General features: G+C 51.7%; 1 long non-coding RNA gene across 1 annotated transcript in view; it reads right to left on the reverse strand.

Annotated features, from left to right (window-relative positions):
* Positions 1–22,412, reverse strand: part of LOC309610422 — a 487,797-nt gene that overhangs the window by 55,330 nt on the left and 410,055 nt on the right. The window lies entirely within an intron of this gene.

Consider the following 22,412-nt stretch of genomic DNA (forward strand, 5'->3'; position numbering starts at 1 on the left):
GTTTTCTCTTGACCTCCATGACCTTGGCCCTCGTGAAGGTCACAGGCTGGCTGTCCTGTAGACTGTTCCTCAATGCCAGCGGCCTCAAGTGTCCCCATGGTTCAATTCCGGTTCTGCATCTATGGTAGTAATGTCACAGAATGATATTATGCTCACATAAAATTTTCAATCTTAGGTGAGTCACTATTTAAACACCTGGAGCTTTCATGTAAAATTTTGGGTTTTCAGTCAAAAGTCTCTATTTTCACCCCTAGCTGTGCTGGCCCTACTTGGAGGAGCTGTGGATCCCCCAGGGAGCCTGCAGCCATGGTGACAGACCCAGAGAGATCCCTCAGGAGGAGATCAGAGGGCTCACACCACACCGGTGAGAGCCCAGACCCCAGGCGAGGTCCGCCGTGGAGGCCCAGGTGCTGGCTGAGCTCGGCGTGACTGGGCCTTGCAGACAAGCACTCATATGCCTGTGTGCATGGGTGTGAAATATACAAAACGCGTCTGCACAGGGGACCCCTGGGACCAGAAGGTCTCTGCTCTAGCTCCCATTTTACAGGTGGGGAAACTGAGGCTCTGGTCTTGGCTCAGGCTGTCATAACAAAAGCCACAGTGCAGGCTTAAACAGCAGTTATTTATTTCTCACAGTCTTGGAGGCTGGACGTCCAAGACCACGGTGATGGCAGATTGGGTTCCTGGTGAGAGCCTGCTTCCGGGCTTGCAGACGGCACCTTCTGGCCGTGTGTTCACATGGCAGAGACAGAAAGTCTGGTCTCTTCTTCTTATAGGGACACTAAGCCCATCGTGAGGGCCCCACCCTCATGACCTCATCTCAGCTTATCACCTCCCAAGGTCTCATTTCCAAGTACCATCACGTTGGGGGTTAGAGCTTCAACATACGACCTTTGGGGGGACACAAACATTCAGCCCGTAACACACAGGGAGAGGGGCCCCCAGCACGGCAGCTGCCCCTCGGATGGGACCGAGGCCAGACCCAGATTCCAGCCACACCTCATCCCCTCCTGCCACCTTTCCTAGGAGCAAATTATGGGAGGTTAGGAGGCTCTGGGTGACTCACCCTGAAGAGTAATCATGATGATACAGTTACTGGTACTGTTCTGCGCTTCACAGACACAAGGGAGGGAATGTGCTTAGTTGCATTTTCCAGATGCGGAAACTGAGGCCTGGAGAGGAGCAGTGACTTGCTGAAGCTCGGGCGCTTAGCGGGTGGGGGAGCTGGGAGTGAACCCCTGATGGCCCTGCTCCGGGGGTCCTGCTCACAAGCTGCGTGGCCCTCCCTGGGTGGGGAGCGCGTGTGATTATGGGACAGCAGCGCGGGTGCCCCTCGTTGGAATCCCAAGGACGGGGAGCGGGTTTTCCTCCAGGGCTCTGGGGCCAGGCCAGCGCTGGGCCGGTGTCCTCCCGGCTCCCAGGAGTCCCTCGCGACTGTGTGCCCGTGGGCCTCCCACCCTAGCTGGGCATTGGGCCCCGCTGGCTCTGCAGCCCCTGCCCTCTCTGAGTGGACAAAGGGTGACAGGACCCCGGTGCGTCCAGAGAAACGAGAGGAAACCAAAGCAGATGGACCCCAGCTCAGCTGCCTGCTCCCCCGCCTCCGCAGGCACCAGGGAAGCTCGAGGCTACAGCAAGCCCTCTCCCGTTTCTGGGTTCTCACCCAGGGCCGTCGTGGACTTGCAGCCAGGTGGTGACCAGGGCCCCGTGGCAGTGATGCTGGCTGTCTCTGGAGCCCCCCTCTGGCCTGGGCTTCCTTACCCGGCGGCGGCCAGTGCCAAGGGCAGGAGTCCCAGGGGGCTGAGCGGAAGCCACAGGTCACTTCCGCTGGTCTCAGGCCCGCTGGCCCCAAGGGAAGGGGACAGACCCCACCTCTCAGTGGGCGACAAGTGTCAGTCCACAGTCTGAGAAACCATGTGAGATCCAAGGACTTTTGCCCCTCTTGGAAAACTCAGCTGGCCACACTGCTCCCCTTTGCATGTGAGAACCAAGGGCCTGAGCACCCCAGACCGGCTCCTCCGCAGGCGGACAGCAGGCCACCCCGTGGCTCAGGCGGGGACCTCATCACCCTGCTCTCTCCTCCCGCCCGGCTCATCAGCCCCTCTGACCCCCAGGCCAGCCGCCATCCGCTCTGCCTCTTCACGGCCCTCGGCATCCGCACTGCCCACTCTCCCGTCTGTTCTCCACACGGCGACCACAGAACCCGTGGAAAGCTTCATCAGACCAGATCCTTCTGGTCTCCAAACCCTCCCGTGGATCCCCTGGCCTAGGGAGTGAGGGTGAGGGTACAAACCCCGTCCTTACCATGGCCTAGGTCTGACCCCTCATCCCTGTCCTCCATCTCCCCTCCCCGACCTCGCTCCAGCCACTCTGACCCAGCCCCTCCCAGACCACAGCTCCTGCCTCAGGGCCTTTGCACACGCAGGTGCCTCCAGTGTCACCTTTGCAGTAGTGCCTCTCTGACCACCTCCCTGGAATTGCAAACAGCCCTCCTTCCCCATAAACGCACCCACACCCCTTCCCTCCTTTATCTTCTCCATGGCACCCACTACCGCCTGAGCCACTCTACAGTCAGTTTATATACTCAGCTTGTATTTTGTCGGCTGTCTTTCCTCTCCACTAGAGTATAAAGATTTGGCCTATTTTGTTCAACGCCGTGGTTCTGGCTTACTAAATGTTTGTTGAGTGAACAAACGAATGACAGAAATGCCGCAGGTGGACCCAGGCCCCATGCTGGCGGCTGGGCCAGGCCTTCTTTTCCCTGTGCCATCTCAGGAGTCCCCTCTTCCTCCTGGCCCAGGAAGCGGCCTTTGGGAGGGCGGCCGCTCAATTCGGATGAAAACCAGGACTGTCCTGGATGGACCTGGACGACTGGCCCCTCGTTCTAGGCCAGACCAGGAGTGCAGCGCCTGACTCGGGGGTTGATTCCCTGGGACTGAAACACGTCCCACCCCCGGAGCCCCCCTCAATCATGACTCCCTCCCGGGGCCCGTGGGGTTTGAATCTCTCTCCGGCCAGTGTTGGTTTCAGAGGCGAGAGGCAAGCCTCTTGCAGTCAGCTATCGGGAGGCCCAGGGATGGGGCAGCAGAGGCCGCCCGGCTGACCGCGGAGAGCAATACGAGGACCTCGAATCAGCACCAGGCGAAGGCACGAGAAGCCACCTGAGACAGAGCAGACTCAGACAGACGCAGCTCACCAGCCTCAAGGCCTCCTGGCCCTTTGTTTAGTGATAACACGTGAGACACGAACAAGGGATTCCTAAACAATGCGGCCACTCCCTGCCCGGCAGGGTCCTTGTCACAGAGACACGGGGGCACAAGACGCAAAGTGCTGACCAAGCCCACAGAGGACACGGGCGGCCCCCGAGACAGACTGCCCTGTGGCATTTACTGTCAGACCCGTTTCACAATCGCGCCCAGGGTAAATGTAAGACGGATGCTCTCCAGGGGCGGGAGTCCAGGTGGGTGCAGGTTGTGGGGAAAGTGAGTAAATAGCAAGGAAAACGGGTGCTGACGGCATGCCGTGAGCCGGGGGCGGGAGGTCTGGAAAGGACGGAGCCCCCAGGGGTCTGCGCGGAGCAGCCAGGGTTGAGAGCTGTCAGAGGGTCATGGAATGCGGAGCTCCCAGGGCCCGCCCTCATCACGGTCACCGCCCAGGGAGGTGGCCACCGGCCAGGGTTGCATCACCCCAGCGAGGCCCCAGGTAGCCCGGGGCCACAGCAGCGTGGACCCTGATGCAATCCTCTGCCTGGACTTGTGTGGCCTCGCTGGCCTGCCAGCCTGGACTCTGCCCTTCCGGGGGCCCCGGCCCCCAGCACAGCCTCCAGCTGCCCCTTCCTCCCAGGCTCCATCTAGAAGCACTTGGGGTTATTGCCTTGCGGTGCCAAGCAAGTCACTGGCGGCCTCGAGGCTTCCTTTCCCACCTGCCAAGCGGCCCGGGGGTTGAGGAGCCAGGTGCGTGCCTGTCGGGAGCGCCTTTCGGGAGCGTGGGTGCCCCGGCCAGGCCCCCATTCACGCCTGCTCTTCTTCTTCTTGATGCTGTGACTCTGACTAGTTACTCAGCTGCTTCGTCTGTGAATTGGGGATAAGCGCACCTGCCCGGTGGGCCGGGTTAAACGGACAACCACACCCGGAGGACAGGAACCGGCCGGGGCACAGGTGCGGTGCCACAGCCTGCTCGTGTTACGACCGAATTTCACTGAGTCCTCGATGAACAGTTTCTCACGTGAAATCAGGATGTGTCTTAAAACTGATGGAGGGTCAAAGTACAACACAGGGACTTCCCTGGCGGTGCTGTGGTTAAGACTCCGCACTTCCACTGCAGGGGCACGGGTTCGATCCCTGGTCAGGGAACTAAGAGCCCACATGCTGCGCGGCACAGCCAAAAAAAAACCAAAAGTACAACCCACAACATTGTGTTCTTTCTAGCAGCTCATAAATGAATGGGGGTCTTACTATGAGTGGCGTTTAGATTTGACTGAACACAGAAGCATTACTAAGCCCGAGAGCACAGGGTGTCACAAACTCCACGGAGGGGAAGCGAGGGAAGAGCTCTGCGAACCAGGAGTAGCGTTAACAGTGCCTGGGCTCGGGGACCCCAAGAAGGTCCCAGGCTGCACCATGGGCACCGTAGCCCCTGGACACCTGGCCCCTTTCCTGGGGTCTCAGGGACTCCAAGATGCCAGCAGACGTCATGAGCTCTCATTCCAGAGGGAGAAGAGAGAAGTCAGTGCCGCCATCAATAAAAGGAGGGTTGTAAGTGGTGATATTACAGCAACCGGGATCAAGGTGGGCATGGGGCACTTTAGACCAGGTGGTCCCGGAGGGCCTTTTGGAGTAGGCGACATTTGAGTGAGACCTCCATGATGGGATGGCATGGGGGCAGTGTTCCAGGCAGAGGGAACAGCCAAAGGCCTCAGGCTGGAGCCAACTTGAGAGGCGGGGGAAACAGAAAGAGGCCAAAGATCAGGGTAGCTGACCCAGGTCACCCGGCTCCAATAGGTGGATTTGAACCCAGGGCCCAGGCACGTCCAGCTGCACTTACCATGTTATTGGTTATTGGTGGCAGGATGAAGAGGAGGAGAGGGGGGCAGCTCTGGGCGTGGGCATTTGGGAGGCAGGGGGCGGCAGGTGGCCGGGAGGGGACAGAGGGTGGCCGGCAGAGGCACATCTTACATTCAGTTTCATGCACCTCTGACCGTCCCTGAGGAAGGCAACGCTCAGACCCATGGTGTCCCAAGGCCAGGTGGCCCTCCAGGTGGAAACAGGCAGCTGGGCATTGGGGGCGGAGCTGGGGGGAAATTCAAGGGTCTGTTCCCTTCTGAGCCCAGGCCCCTCCCCATAGGATGCGATGCCCAACTGCGGGGGCGTTGGCCACACCGCAGCTCACACCTCAGGTTATTTCACCTCCCACTGAAACTGTTGTATTGTTTCTGACAATGTAGGTTTGACGTTCTTTTTCACTTATCCATTCTTTATTTCAGCTCATACCTTTTTCAACAACTGTTTGCTAAAATACACATGACACAAAATTTATCATTAGTGACACTGAGTACACTGTCGGTGCCCACCCTGCCCTCCACCCAGCTCCTGAACATTCTTATCCACCAGAGGGAATCTCCGTGCCCCCGAGCGGTCATCCCCAGCCCCTCACCAGCCCTCAGCCAACACGAATCTACTTTAAGTCTCTGTGCATGTGCTTATTCCGGGAACCTCATCTGGGAGGAAATCATACAACAGTCGTCATTCTGTGTCTGGCTTCTTTAATGTGACATGTTTTCAAGGTTCATTCGTGTTGCAGCGTGAATCAGAGCTTCATTCCTTCTCACGGCTGAATCACGTTCTCTTGCACGGCTGGCCCACGTTGGTTTATTCATTCATCCGTGGACGGACATCTGGGTTGGCAACCGTGAATAATGCTGCTATGAATGTGGGTGTGTGTGTTTGCTGAGCCCCGGTTTTAGTCCTCCAGGGTGTAGACACAGAAGTCTAACACAGGCTTTACGGGGAACCCGAGTGGGCTTCTGAGAGCACAGCAGGGGTGCAGATGCGTGAGATGCTGTCTCACCCAGCCTGGGTCAGGTCTGGAAGAGTAAAGCCCTCATCCTTTCCCACGCTCCTCCACCCAGCTGTTAGGGGAACCACTGACCGAAACCCCCTGCCCTGGCCAGACCCAATAGTAACCACTTGCATGAGTTATCTTACAACAGGAGGTCCTGGTAAGGAACGTGGAACTAACAAGCCACCACCAACCAGAAGAATTCGGGAAAGGCCCAAAGGAGAGAGGAAACGCCAGTCCGTATGTCCTACCAACCTCCCAGAATCCTTCTCGCTGGAATCCATCCAGGCTGAGCAATGCGCGCGCCACCAGGAAGGACCCTGACTCAGAAAGATTGGCCAGAGACAACCCAGAAACTAACCCCATCACCACAAAACCCAAGACTGCGAGCCACGTGGCAGAGCCGTTCTCCTGGGCTCCCTTACCCTGCTGCTCTCCGCCCGGGCGCCCCTTCCCAACAAAGTCTCTTGCTCCGTCAGCACGTGTGTCTCCTCGGCCAATTCATTTCCGAGTGTTCGACAAGAGCCCACTCTCGGGCCCTGGAAGGGTCCCCCTTCCTGCAACACAACCGCGACCCAGAATCTGTGCCCGGGGAAGGGGTGCTGACTGGGTCTGACCTCTAGGCTGGAGCTGAGGAGTTCCAATCCACCAGCTTACCAGACGGTCTGCTGTTCAAAAGCATAAATGCATGTGACGGCTTTGCCCGGGGCGTGTGCAATGTCCTGCACCCTCCATCTCCTGCAGAGGCTTTGCCGTGTCCCTGAGGGCATCTGGATTTGAGACCCGGGGGCCTGTCTTGGTCTGGGGAGGGGAAAGGGGTTCCTGCAAAAGCCCATCAGGTAGGTCCTGGAGGCTGAGTACCACCTGTTCCAGGTGAGTCCAGTGATGCCCAGGTGTGGACTCTGCAGTGTGGCTGGGCTGGACTGTTTCCTTGGGGTCACCAGCTATGGCGGCTATGGGGTGAGGAGTGGGAGAGTCTCCAGGAGCACAGAGCCAGGCGGATACCTGCGGGGACCCTGAGGTAATTACCCTACAAAAGCCACGTATTAGGCAAATTGATCTGGAGCCTGTACCAAAGTTTATCATTTATCAACAAGGGAACTAGCAGGAGATAAGAGAGTGCCCTTCTGAGAGGGAGGGTTTGGAGAATGTGGTTTAGGTATTTGGTACAGATGCCTGTTTGATTTCATGCGGTCCTAAAACTTCTCATCCCCATCAGTTTGTGGACAAAGAATGTCGCCCGCCTTTTCAGTAAACAAGGATGTTGCGGCCATAAAGCCAACAGCCGCTGCAGTTGCACCTATGGTGCACCCTGAGGGGAATTCAAGATGCAGAAAAACAAGATACTGGCCCTAGACAGTTAAGATGCAGATCCAAAAAAAAAGAGAGAGAGGGAGAGCTCGAGAAGGAAAAAAAAAGAGGCATATCAAAGGAATGATTTCAATCAGCCCAGACTCTTGTATCTTCCCATACAAAGAAAGGCACTAAAATCATTAATTTGATATTTTTGTGATTAGCAGTAATCTGCTGATGCTTTGCTACCTGTGTGTGTTTTTCCAGCAAAAAACTCCTCTACATCTTCGCTCCTCCCTGACCTCTTTGGAACAATCCCTCAGAGCGATCTGAGAGGCTGCCATCCCGGGCTATGGTCCTCAGTAAGATCCCCGAATAAAACATAATTCTCAACTTTCAGGTTGTGTGTTTTTTTTCAGTCAACTGGTTGGTTGGTGTCCCTGGGCAGGGACAACCCAGGACCACCTCCCCCAGAAGCCATTCTTCAGAATAACACTAGCCCATCTGAGAAGTGCACTGTCAAAGAGCCCCCAGCAAGGTCCCCTACAGGCGCCACTCAGCACAGTGTCAGGGATCAGTCACTTCCGAGAGACCCCCAAACAGCTAAACAGGAGATGTGATTTCCAACTCCTAACCCAAAGCACACATGAAGTGGCCATTGAACAGCTTGTGGGCTCTCGCCCTGGGCAAGCAGAAGGATGGGGAGTGGGTAGGACTGACTTGGGAAGGATAGGAGCTCCATCCTTCCGCCCCTACCCCAAGCTAGAGATGCCTGGTGGCCCAGGACCCCCAGCTTTGCTCTCCTACCTGGGCAGCACAGAGCAGAGGTGCCTGAGGTCTCGGGAAACGTTGCCTGCACGCATATGCATTCAGTAGGCACTCACCCCAGTGTTCATTCACTGCAGAACTATTTGTGGAGCACCTACTCCGTTCCACGTTCTGTTCCAGGCACAGGGGATGGCAGAGAACTTGAGCCCCAGGGGCAGCCCCTCCTCCACCCTGGCCTGACCTGCTGGGATATGAGCAGTCACTTCACAAATGAGGCTGGAAGAGCTGCAATTTGAGGCAGCAAAGAGATGCTCTTTGAACTGGACACTGTCCAGTAGTGAGTGCTGCCACAGGCTGGTGTTAGGAGGGAGGACCCATGAGTCAGGCGACTCTGGTGGGTGTGTAACCCACTGCAACCCCTTTGGAGCATAAATGGGCATGATTTTGTAAAGTGGAAGCTTTGCATACTTTGTTACTCTGCAATTCCACCCCTAGGTATGTCCCCCAGAGAAACTCTGGCAGGGGACAGCAGGAGACATGAATGAGAGTGTTTGTAGCAGCCTGTTCCTAACAGCAAAGATCCGGAAACAACCTACATGCCCATCATCAGAGCGGATCATGGTTCTGGGACAGATCTTACAGGGCAGTGTTAGGCGGCCTTGAGGAGAATGAGCTGCTGCTGAACAACGCAGAACAGATCTCAGTGACACAATGTTTAGTGAGAAGGGCAAGGTGCAAAGGACTACAAATGCTGTTGTTAAAGGTGATCAAAAAAGGAAAAATCATGATTCAGAGCTATAAAAAAGAAGAGGTGTTAAAGATTTTGCTCAAGGAGGGACACAGGCAGTTGTTAGAAACTTCAGAAGAAAATAAAGAGGGACTTTCCTGGAGGTCCAGTGGTTAAGACACCCCAAGCTTCCACTGCAGGGGGCACGGGTTCCATCCGCCCCTGGTCGGGGAACTAAGATCCTGCAGGCCCAAAGGTGCAGCCAAAAAAGAAAGAAAAGAAAAAGACACCTTTATAGATAAGGAGTATCGAAATGCATATGTAAATGGAGGAAAATCTGTATTTTTCCCCCTGGGGTGGAGGGAAGATAAGGGAACCTCTGTGGATAAGAAAGAATTCCCATGTCTGTCAGTTACGTGCAACTTACAGTGAGTTGTAAAACAGCTCAGAGACAACGGAAGGCCAAATCCCGATAGCCCTGAAGCACCTGAAGCAACAGGGTATGTGACTGACCCTTGGAATATTTTTCCATTCCTTTACTTTCAGCCTGCCTGTGTCCTTAAATCTAAAGAGAGCAGCACATAGCAGGCAGCACACAGTTGGGTCTGGGTTTTTTATCCACTCAGCCGTCCAATGACTTTCAATTAGGAAGTTTAATCCCTTTGCATCTATGGATTTCCATTTATCCATTTACATAATTACTAATAGGGAAGGATTTGCTCTTGCCATTTTGTTCATGGCTTTCAGTTCATCTTGTAATCTCTTTTCCTTTATTGGGTTTGTTGATTTTTAAAATATTGATATGCTTTGATTCCTTTCTCTTTCTCTTTTGTATAACTCTATAGGTTAATTTTTTGTGTGTGGTTACTTTGGGACTTACATAAAATATCATAGTTATAAAAGCCAGTTTTAAGCTGATAACAACTTATGTTCAGCATACAAAAGCCCTATGGTTACCTCCCCCCTACACATATTTCTTTCTTTTCTTTTTTTTTTTTTTTAGAGCTAAGGGTCTGGCTTATTTATTTATTTATTTATTTATTTATTTATTTATTTATGGCTGTGCTGGGTCTTCGTTTCTGTGCGAGGGCTTTCTCTAGTTGCAGCATGTGGGGGCCACTCTTCATCGCGGTGCGTGGGCCTCTCACTATCGCGGCCTCTCTTGTTGCCGAGCACAGGCTCCAGACGCGCAGGCTCAGTAATTGTGGCCACGGGCCCAGTTGCTCCGCGGCATGTGGGATCTTCCCAGACCAGGGCTCGAACCCGTGTCCCCTGCATTGGCAGGCAGATTCTCAACCACTGCGCCACCAGGGAAGCCCCACATATTTCTTTTTAATTGAAGTATAGTTGATTTACAATATTATATTAGTTTCAGGTGTACAACATAGTGATTCAATATTTTTATAGATTATACTCTATTTAAAGTTATAAAATATTGACTATATTCCCTGTGCTGTACAATGTATCCATGTAGTGTCTTTATTTCATTTGTAGTAGTTTGTACTTCTTAATCCCCTATCCCAATCTTGTCCCTCCCTACTTCCCTCTCCTCACTGGGAACCATTAGTCTGTTCTCTATATCTGTGTTTCTGTTTTGTTATATTCATTGGTTGGTTTTATCTTTTAGATTCCACAGATAAATGATAACATACAGTATTTGTCTTTCTCTATTTCACTAAGTATAATACCCTCCAGGTCCATCCATGCGTTGCAAATAGCAAAATTTCCTTCTTTTTTATGGCTGAGTAATACTGCATTTTATATGTGTATACTACATCTTCTTTATTCACTTATTTTTGATAAGTATTTAGGTGGCGTCTATATCTTGGCTATTGTAGATAATGCTGCTATGAACATTGGGGTGCATGTATCTTTTCAGATTTATGTTTACGTTTTCTTTGGCTATACATCTGGGAGTGGAATTGCTGGATCATACAGTAGTTCTATTTTTAGTTTTTTAAAGAACCACGATAACGTTTTCAGTAGTGGCTGCACTAATTTACATTCCCACCACACACACACACTTTATGGTATTGTTGTCACAATTTATATCTATTCATACATACTGTGTACTTTTTAACACGTTTATTAGTTATAGTTATTGTTTAATACTTTTGTCTTGTAACTTTTAAACTAGAATTAAAAGTGATTTACCACCACCATTACAGTGATATTCTGTATTTGTCTATATATTTACCTTCACCAACAGCTTTCTTATGCTATTGTGTTGTGTTTTTTGTACACTAAGATGTCAGTTTTATAAAGCTTAAAAACAAGCAAAACACAATGTCTACGTATATGAATATGCATATACAAATACGTACATACACATATTATATATATATGCTAAGATTGTTTTGCAAAAGCAAGGGAAGGATGTGATCTCATAGGTGAATCTTATGGACATACCTCTTCCTGAATGAAGCCAGACACAGAGACTGAGCTCTGTATGATCCTTTTTTTTTTTTTCCGGCCACACCATGCGGCACACAGGATCTTAATTCCCCGACCAGGGATTGAACCCGCGCCCCCTGCAGTGGAAGCTCAGGGTCTCAACCACTGGACCGCCAGGGAAGTCCCTGTATGATCCATTTTTATAATGTTCAAGAACAGGCAACACCAATCTATGGAGAAAGAGGCCAGGGTAGTGGTTCTATTGTCAGGAGTGAAGAAGAGTACCCAAGAGCTTTCTGGGGCCTGGGAAAGCGCTGCACCTTGAGCTGAGCGGTGGTTACACAAGTGCAGACATTTGTAAAATGAATCCATATCCTTAAGATTAGTGCACTACTGCGTGTAAGTTACACCTCAATTAAAAGTTAAAGCAGGGCTTCCCTGGTGGCGCAGTGGTTGAGAATCTGCCTGCTAATGCAGGGGACACGGGTTCGAGCCCTGGTCTGGGAAGATCCCTCATGCCGCGGAGCAACTGGGCCTGTGCGCCACAACTGCTGAGCCTGCGCGTCTGGAGCCTGTGCTCCGCAACAAGAGAGGCCGCGATAGTGAGAGGCCCGTGCACCGCGATGAGGAGTGGCCCCCGCTTGCCACAACTGGAGAAAGCCCTCGTGCAGAGACGAAGACCCAACACAGCCAAAGATAAATAAATAAATAAATAAATAAAAATTAAAGAAAAAAAAAAAAGTTAAAGCAAAGGAATAATAAACACGAAACTCAGGCGCTGGCAACCTCTGACTGAGGGGTCGAGCGGACAGGATGAACATGGACAGAAATGGAAATTACCAGGCATGTCGCCCCTCTTTGGCACCGTTTTCAAGGTTGTTCATGCTCTGGTTATGCCTTCCATGTGTGCTACAGATATTATTTTGTATGTATTGAATGGTAATAAAGAAGATTTTCAAAGTAAACATATAGGGATGTCCAATAACAATAAATACTTTTTTATATCTCTTATGCAGTATTTCTTTCCATTTGTCTTGAAAAAATTCAAGCTTAGAAAAGAAAATAGTTCAATGAGCAGTCACATACACAGCACCTAAATTTAATTATTGTTAGCATTTTGCCATATTGCTTCACTTATTTTTGGTCTTGCTGAAGTAATTTTAAAGTAAAATAGACCTCCTTGTTTCATTTCTACTGCATTTTACAAGAAAGTAGACTTGCTTTTTCTGGATCAATTAAGGTGTTAGAGTATTACATTTCTTGGAAAACATAATTTGGTTTATCAGGAGCCTTCACTGTCTTAATGCAAAAAAGTTCCAAGTGCAGTGATTTCCAAGGAGCTAAGTTTTGACGTTTGTTCAATAAATATTTCCTGAGTATGTGGTAAGAGCAAGATACTGTGCATTAGGTGCTGTGAAAGAAATCCAGTTGAGAAAACCATAATCTGAAAGGATACATGCACCCCTATGTTCATAGCAGCACTATTTACAATAGCCAAGACATGGAAGCAACCTAAGTGTCCATCAACAGATGAATGGATAAAGAAGATGTGCTACGTATATACAATGGAATATTACTCAGCCATAAAAAAAATGAAATAATGCCATTTGCAGCAACATGGATGGGCCTAGAGATTATCATACTAAGTGAAATAAGTCAGACAGAGAAAGACAAATATCAAGTGATATTATCCATATGTGGAATCTCATTTTAAAAAAAAGAGAAAAGGAAAAAATGAGCTTATTTAAAAAACAGAAACGGACTTACAGATATCAAAAACAAATTTATGGTTACCAAAGGGGAAACATGGTGGGGGAGGGATAAATCAGAAACCTGGGATGATCACACACACACTACTATATATAAGATAGATAGCCAACAAGGACCTACTGTATAGCACAGGGAACTCTACTCAGTATTCTGTGGTGACCTATATGAGAAAAGAATCTAAAAAAGAATGAATATGTGTACATGTATAACTGAATCACTTTGCTGTACACCTGACACCAACACAACATTGTAAATCAACTAAACTCCAATAAAATAAAATTTTAAAAAAGAAAGAAAGAAAGAAATCCAGTTGCATGAGACTTGGTCCTTGCTTTCATAATTTGGAAAGTAAAATAAAATATTTACACATATACCCCCACAAAATTTTTAAAAATAAAGTAACATAATGACATATTACTCCTAAGTACCTTGTATGAGAATACAGACATTTTAATATGTCAATTATAAGTCAGTTTAAAAGAAAAAGGTCATTTTCCTGCATGACAGAGACAGCACTGTCACACTTCCCAAAATTAACAATAATGCCCTAATGTCATTTCCTACGTGAGCATATTCAAAGTTGCCCCCTTGTCCCCACAAATATCTTTACAGTGGATTTGTTCAATCAATCCTGGTGCAGAACCACGGTTGCATTTGTAAATCTCTTTTAATCTACAACAGACCCCTATTTTCCCCATGCCCTTACCTTGATGAGCAACTGGGATTGATTGTCCCAAGACAGGTGCTTTATTTTTTTTGTTTAATTTTTATTTTATATTGGAGTAGAGTTGATTTACAATGTTGTGTTAGCCTCAGGCGTAACTTATATGGTTACTACAGAATACTGAGTATAGTTCCCTGTGCTATACAGTAGGTCCTTGTTGGTTATCTATTTTATGTATAGTAGTGTGTGTATGTTAATCCCAAACTCCTAATTTACCCCTCGTCCCCACTTTTCCCCTTTGGTAACCACAAGATTTTATTTTTTGAAGTCTGTGAGTCTGTTTCTGTTTGGTAAATAAGTTCATTTGTATCATTTTTTAGATTCCACATATAAGTGATATCATATGATATTTGTCCCAGACAGGTACTTTATTTTTTTATTTTTTATTTTTTTAAAGTTTTTTTTTTTTAATCAGAAAATTCATTTAAGATTAATACATTTATTTATTTTTTAGCACCTTTAATTATTATTTATTTATTTATTTATTTATTTTTTGGGCTGTGTTGGGTCTTCATTTCTGTGCGAGGGCTTCCTCTAGCTGCGGCAAGCGGGGGCCACTCTTCATCGCGGTGCGCGGGCCTCTCACTATCGCAGCCTCTCTTGTTGCGGAGCACAGGTTCCAGACGTGCGGGCTCAGCAGTTGTGGCTCACGGGCCCAGTTGCTCCGCGGCATGTGGGATCTTCCCAGACCAGGGCTCGAACCCGTGTCCCCTGCATTAGCAGGCAGATTCTCAACCACTGCGCCACCAGGGAAGCCCCAGACAGGTACTTTAGACAAGGCAGACCAGGGTGAAGTGATGGAGATGGAGTGAGGGGGCGTGGCTTTGCTTTAAGTGGTCAGGGACGCTCTCGGAGGAGGGGCCATCTGGGCTGACCCAAGAGCCAGCCACGCAAAGTTCTAGGGGGAGGGTGTGCCCAGCAGGGGCGAGGCTCAGGCTCAGCATGTCTGAGGTGGAGCGTGGAGGCCAGAGTGGGCGGGCGAGCAGGAGGAAGGGCTAGAAGTGCAGTCAGAGGAGCCGGGGAAGCGGGTCATGGGGAGGGAGCGAGCCAGTGGACAAAGGCAGGCACAGACTTTCCAGTTGGATGACCGCCCGTATCTGTGAATCATCTGCTGGGCATGTGCTACGTGCTGGGCACTGCACTGAGCATTTTATGTGGTCAGCCCACCCGGTCCCCACGACAGCCCAGTGAGTTCCGGACTGTCAGTCAGGACCCGCTAGGCTCTGCAGCAGTAACAAGCTGCTCCGAAAAGCTCCGCCACTCGAAACCATGCAGGTTTACTTCTTGCTCCTGCTATGTGGCGATCCATCCCAGTGTTGGCTAGGGGCTCCAGAATGAACGTGGGACCGTCTGACATTGCCATACCGGGGGGGGGCTCAGGAGGGGCCGTTAGGAGTCCATTCCGGAAGCTTCTACTGACAACTCATCCGTCAGAACTGACCGCACGGCTCTAACCACAAGAAGGGCAGGAAATTTCTTCCCACTGGGCGCCCAGAAGCTGGGAAGCTGGAAATATCCTAGTAGCATCGTGGCCCCATTTTACAGATGAGAAAACTAGTTTAAAAAAGATAAAAGTAAGTTGCCCAAGGCCTCACACCTGGTTACTGGAAAGGCAGGGAGAGTTGGCCTGGACTCGGGCTTTGATGGCAGAGGCCTCGGCGGAAGGATGGTGATGGGCGTGGTGGCCGCGGCTGCTCTTCCTGCCCCATGACACAGGGCAGAAGCGTTTTGCCCGTCTGCCTCCGAAGGCTGGAATCTGCCTCCGGACACTTGCTTCCTAGCCTGGAGGCGCCCCAAGTCCCCAGCGGGCTGTGCAGCTGGTGATGAGGGCTGGGACCGGGAGCCCCGGGCCTCCATTTCCCCCCTGAGAGGCGTGTCCTGCACACACTCGGTGCCCCACACTCAGACCAGGCTCTGGGCCCTGGAGGCTGCGTCGCCCGGGGGCCTCTGGCTTTTCCTGGGTTTGGCCCAGCAGAGGCCCTTAGTCCCCGCTCCTCCACAGCTGTGAGTTCTATGACCACCTCCCATCCGGGCCCCCCACCCAGCTCCAGCAGCCCCTGCAGGCCTGGCGAAGTCCCAGGCCCCCACAGCCCTGTGACTCCCTTCATTAACGTCCAGTGAGACCCTGCGGAGTGGAATTCTGTCTCCCGTCAGGATATTGACTGGTAATGGTCACTTCACCAGGGAGGTCTGGGAGGTTAGGCTGGGACCACTCACACAGCAACTTCGACTGAGGGCTTCCTGAGGGCCAGGTACCGCCTGAGGTTCTGGAAAATCCTTCCGTCACGGAGTTCCCATTCCACTGGGAGACAGACAATAAACGCCATTAAACAAGGTCTGATAGATGGTGCTGGGTTTCCTAGAGGGAACAAAAACAGGGAAGGGGCGCGCGTGTGCGGGAAGGGTCATAACTCTAAACAGGGAGGTCAGGACCCGGGGTGGGGGCGCGGCCTGGGGGACACGGGTCCCTCCCAGCAGAGTGAACAGCAAGTGCAAAGGCCCTGGGGCAGGGGCAATGAATGCCCTGTGTGTTCAGGGGGAGCACGGAGGCCAGAAGGGGGAGGCAAGGGCGTCCAGCCTGGAGCGTGAGGACATGGGCTCCTGCTCACAGTGACCTGCACGTCCTTGGAGAGGAGCTGCAGGCTCTGACTTGGATTTTCCAGAGCTGTGGGCCTGCACAGGTGAGAAGAGACTGTGGTGGACACCGGCTAGAGGCTGGGGATGCGGCCCAGGAGGGAGATTCTGGTGGCAGAGGCCAGCACCTCCCACCTGGATTAGGTGCTGTACTGGGCTGCGTGGTGTCCCCACAATTCATGTCCACCGGGGACCTCAGAATGTGACCTTGGACTTCCCTGGTGGCACAGTGGTTGAGGGTCCACCTGCCGGTGCAAGGGGCGCGGGTTCGATCCCTGGTCCCGGAGGATCCCGCGTGCGGCAGAGCAGCTGGGCCCGTGAGCCAGGGCTGCCGGGCCTGCACTCTGGAGCCTGTGGGCCGAAGTTGCTGAGCCGCCTGCCGCAACTGCTGGGGCCTGTGCGCCCGGAGCCCGAGCTCCGTGGTGGGAGGGGCGCCACGGTGGGGGGCATGCGCGCCCAGAGGGGATTGGCCCCACCCCCTCTCATCGCGGCTGCAGAGCACCCGCGTGCAGCCAAAAATAAATAAATAAAAAAAACAAATTAAAAAAAAAAGAATGTGACTTTATTTAGAGATAAGGTTTTTGGATGCACTTAAGTTGAGGTCATGTTCAGCTAGGGGGGGTTCCAAATCCCGCAACGGGTATTGTCACTGGAGGAGAGGATGCCCAGACACGGGGCAGAGGCCGCATGACGCAGGAAGCAGACATGGAGGGGTGCGGCCACAGGCAAGGGCACCGGAGCCCCGGGCTGGCAGAGGCAGGCGGCTCCTCCCCTAGATGGCCCTGCCCGCACCTCGATTTTGGACTTCTGGCCTCCAGAGCTGTGTGTGGTCGTCTGTTACAACAGCCCTAGGAAACTACTCCAGTTGGCGGGGAATGGCAGGATTCTAGGTCTGTTTCCAGTCGAGCCAACGGGGCTTCCAGATGTGCTGCAAAGGGCGGGTCGAGGATGCCTGCAGGGTTCTGGCTTGAGCAGCGCAAAGGATGGAGCTGGCATCCTTTTACTTACGGGGAAGCCTCCAGTAAGTGTGACCTGGACTTGCTCGTCTGCCAACCCTGTCCCGAGATTAGCAGGGAAACAGCCAAGACGCCCCCGGGCTGGGGCTGCCCACACAGAGGTCCCTGCCTCTCCCGTGCCCCCTGCCGTGCCCCCAGCAGGACGGCTCTGCTCAAAGACCCTCAGTGAGCAGAATGCCGTGTCCCCTGAAGTCCCCTCACAGGCCAGGGCCACCCTAACCTCAGACGGCAGGGCCTGGAGCTGGTGGGAAGCCTCGGGGGTGGGGCGAGAGCTGCACCTGCCCTCAGGATGCCTCTGGGCCTTCTCCTCCCCCCCGACGGGCCCCAGGGCTCTTGCGCTGGCGGGTCCTTCTGCCTGGCTCACTTTGCCACTAGCTCCTGTCCACACAGGTGCTTTGACCCTGCCCGGACCAGGTCCCCTCTCCCCACAGGGTTGGGGTTCCCTCACCTGGAAAACGGAGTGAGGGCTCATGACAGCCTTTTTTTGTAATAGCCAAAGGTAGGTTAAAAAAAAATCCACTAACTGATAGATTAAAAAAATGTGGTCTAGGGACTTCCCTGGTGGCGCAGTGGTTAAGAATCCGCCTGCCAATGTAGGGGACACGGGTTTGAGCCCTGGTCCAGGAAGATCCCACATGCCGCGGAGCAACTAAGCCCGTGCGCCACAACTACTGAGCCTGCGCTCTAGAGCCCGCGAGCCACAACTACTGAAGCCAGCACACCTAGAGCCCGTGCTCTGCAACAAGAGAAGCCACCGCAATGAGAAGCCCGCGCACCGCAACGAAGAGCAGTCCCCGCTCACCGCAACTAGAGAAAGCCCGCGCGCAGCAACAAAGGCCCAACGCAGCCAAAACTAAATAAATAAATATTTTTTAATAAGTAAATAAAAATTTTAAAATGTGGTCTCTCCGAGCAATGGAGTATCATTCAGCAAGAAAAAGGAATGAAGCACCAATACATGTTACGGCGTAGATGAACATTGAAAACAACATGCTGAGTGAAAGAAGCCAGACACAAACAAACCAAAAAATAAATAAATAAATAAATAAATAAATAAATAAATAAATAAATAAATAAAAGAAGGAAAAAAAGAAATAGAAATAAGTCAGACACAAAAGGCCACACATCGTATGATTCCATTCATACAAAATGTTCAGAACGGGCAAATCCAGAGAGACAGAAAGACTAGTGGTCAGCCGGGGCTGGGGGAGAGGGAGCCTGTCGGTGGGTGTGGGGTTTCTCTCTGGGGTGCTGAAAATGTTCTGAGATGAGATAGTGGTGATGGTCACACAACTCAACATGCTAAAAAACCCCTGGAGTGTACACTTTAACATCCTGAATGTTATGCTATGTGAATTATAACATAAATTATTTTTTAAATTAAGACAAATGCAATAAAGACGTTTAAAAAAAAAAAAGAAAAATGGAGTACTGCCTGACCTGCTTGCCTCCGGGTGCAGAGATTGGAAGAGCAGCCTGGGGTGGGTGAACGTCGAAGGCGCCACCGCTGTGCACTGTCCGCAAGGCAGGCTGACCTGCATGGGTGCTGGTCCACAGCCGGGCTCCAGGACCTGCCAGGGTGTGGCTCTGGGCCAGCCAGGCCTCTCCTTCCTCACGTGTAGAATGGGGAAGGGAATGGTGCCCACCTGGGGCTGGGGGCGAGGAGGACGTGGGTGGGTTTCCGTGGCGCCCTAAGAGCAGGGCCTGGACAGGGCTTCCGTGGCGCCCTAAGAGCAGGGCCTGGACGGCGCGCTGTGTTACCCGTCCATCCACAGAGCCCTCGGGGTGCCTGTCCCCAAGCCAGAGCCCCTCGAGATGTTTTTTTCACGCAACACAAAATTACCCACCTTAAAGTGAACAATTCAGGGGCGTTTAGCACGTCGACAATACTGTGCGACCTCTGTCTAGTTCCAAAACATTGCATCACCCTGAAATAAAGCCCATCCCCGTTAGCAGCCCCTCCCTCTCCCCTCCTCCTCCAGGCCCTGGCAACCGGTCTCTGTGGGTTCACCTCTTCCAGATGTTTCATATAAATGGACCACTTGCGATATGGGACCTTAGACTTTCCCTCATTTGAGGCAGCTGGGAGATGAGAAAATAAAAATATGTCTCCACATGGTTATATGAATTGTCCTTTTCAAAAAAATTCTAAACAAACCCCAGGTGCACTGCTCGGATGAATCTTAGTTCGTGGTGCGCTGTCACCATCAGCCTGGACTTATTTATAACATAAAAATGCGTGAGTTCACCAACCCCCCCAAGAACTAGAGTATCAATGATAACCTCCACCCGCCTCTGTGCCCCACACTTTCTCATCCCTCCCAGGGACCACTGAGTTTTGTGCTGTCACCTCACCTTTGTTGGATGGCAGTTTTAACACAAATGGACAATCACCCAGATATTCACCACACACGCATCACAATGTCACGTTGCGTTTTAATTGTTTTCAGCTTTGTTGAAAGGGTGTCATGTTATAGGTCATCTTCTGGGACTCATTTTTTCCCACTGCATATTATGTCGGTAAAAAGCATCTTTGTTGTTGCAGGAAGTTGGCATCTGTTCTTTTTTTTCCACTACGGGGTAATATTCCATTGCAGAAACAGTTTATAACAGAGGTTTGGGGAGGGGAGGGTTCAGTATTTTTCCTTTTATAAAGACTACTGCTGTCAAAAAACGAACGAAATTGGGTCATTTGTAGAGATGTGGATGGATCTAGAGACTGTCATACAGAGTGAAGTTAAGTCAGAAAGAGAAAAACAAATATTGTATATTAATGCATATATGTGGAACCTAGAAAAATGGTGCAGATGAACCGGTTTGCAGGGCAGAAATGCAGACACAGATGTAGAGAACAAACGTATGGACACTAAGGGGGAAAAGGGACAGGGGGTGGGGGGGGGTGATGAATTGGGAGTTGGGGATTGACATATATACACTAATATGTATAAAATGGATAACTAATAAGACTCTGCTGTATAAAAAAAATAAGTAAAATAAAATTCAAACATTCAAAAGATTAAAAAAAAAAAAGACTACTGCTGTAAACATCATAGGTTGTCCTCTGTGAGTGTGTGTGTGTGTGTGTGTGTGTGTGTGTGAGTGTGAGTGTCTGTGTGTCCAGGGCACAGGCCTGGAGGGGGCTCAGCAGGAACAGGAAAAGGCTCCCACAGCATAGGGGAAAGGAGGGTCTCCAGGATGGAAGGTGGGTGCCTGGACACGCCCAGCCCCTGTGCCCTGTTCATTTGCTCATTCATTCATTCATTCAACAGTAGCAAACTGGGGACTTCCCTGGTGGCGCAGTGGTTAAGACTGCGCTCCCAATGCAGGGGGCTGGGGTTCCATCCCTGGTCGGGGAACTAGATCCCACATGCCACAACTAAGAGTTTGCAGGCCACAACTAAGGAGCCCTCGAGCCACAACTAAGGCCCAGCGCAACCAAATAAATAAATAAATAAAAAACAATAACGAATTGAAGGTTGCCTAAGTCCCTTTTAGGCTAATAACAAATTCAAGCTCCCTGTTTTGGAGCTTCCACATTGGTGGAGGGAGCTAGAAAATAAGAAATCAACAAAGAGAGTTCCCATAAGGATAAGTGAGGAAGGAAATGATGTGGGGCTGAGGAGTTCTTAATTTCTTTAATCTTAAGCACTTTGGAGAGGGTGAACGGTAAATTTCTGTTGGAGGTGAGCGAAATGAGGATGTAAGTGTGTCTCCCATCCCCCTTCCCAGACCCTTGACTGTGCTCCTTGGCCCACAGTCCCCTTCGTTAGCGTGCCAGAGGGGACCGGCTTCTTTAGATGGAACGGCAGTCAGGGAAAGCCTCTGGAGGAGACGACAGGCTGAAGCCAGCGTCTGGACCGAGAGCCGGGCAGTGCAAAGGCCCTGCAGCTGGGGTGGGTCGAGTGGGGCTGGATGAGGGAGGTGAAGAGGGAAGAAGACAGCCATGCTCCAGGCAGCGTGCCGACCAGGAGGCCCCAGACAGTGGGTTAGACCGGGGCGCGGCCAGGGCTGGAACTGGGGGGCGAGGAGGACAGCAGGCTGAGGCAGGGAGGCGGGGGGCCAGGCGCATCACTGGGAGACACCCCTGGCTGCCCCTTGAAACGCGGACGAGAGGGAGAGCAGGACACCACAGGATTCTGGAGCTGGGGCCCAGGCGCTGAGAGGAAGCGCCGAGTCCTGATCCTTGCTCCAGGCCTGGCAGGGGCTTCTGCGTGCCTTTCAGATGTCCCGCAGGGCTCCTAGCTCTCTGTCGTCCATCAGTGGGGTGGCAATTGTCGGTGTCCGGCTGAGTCACCCACCTGGCAGGAGGCAAAGGCCTTGGGGCACTCTGCTTTGACTTCTGCAAGAACCAGTCCGGCCGGCCGCAGGCTCTGAGCCAGCTGGGTTCTCACTCAGGAGCTGCGAACTTCAAGGGCTGGAGCCCTCTGGGGCTGGGAAAATGCGGGCTAAAGCTCGGTCCCCGGACCCAGCACTCACTCACTCCTTCTCCCTCCAGGCCTTCGAGGAGGATATTGGCACCCGATGTGTCTCCTAGGACCAGAGCCGCCAGCCCCCAGCACAGCCCCCCATGCCGCGGGCACGGTGGGAAGCCCCCTACCCCTCAGCAGTCCCTGCCCCTCCCCCTCCCCATAGCCCCTGCCAGCCGCCAATCCTCTTTCTGTCTCTATGGATTTGCCTGTCTGGATGTTTCACGTAAATGCCTTTGTACAAGATGTGGCCTTTTGTATCTGGCTTCTTTCACTCACAGGATGTTTCCCAGGCTCATCCACGCTGTAGACTGTGTCAGTGCTTCTTTTTATTTTATTTTATTTTGGCCACGCCACGCGGCTTAAGGGATCTTAGTTCCCTGACCAAGGATCAACCTTGTACCCCCTACAGTGGAAGCGCGGAGTCCTAACGACTGGACCGCCAGGGAATTCCCAGTGTTTCTTTTTAAAATTAACTTTGGGACTTCCCTCGTGGTGCAGTGGTTAAGAACTCGCCTGCCAATGCAGGGGACACAGGTTCGAGCCCTGGTCTGGGAAGATCCCAC

Source organism: Balaenoptera borealis, assembly GCF_965194805.1.
Source record: "Balaenoptera borealis genome assembly, chromosome: 14".
Classification (NCBI taxonomy): Eukaryota; Metazoa; Chordata; class Mammalia; order Artiodactyla; family Balaenopteridae; genus Balaenoptera; species Balaenoptera borealis.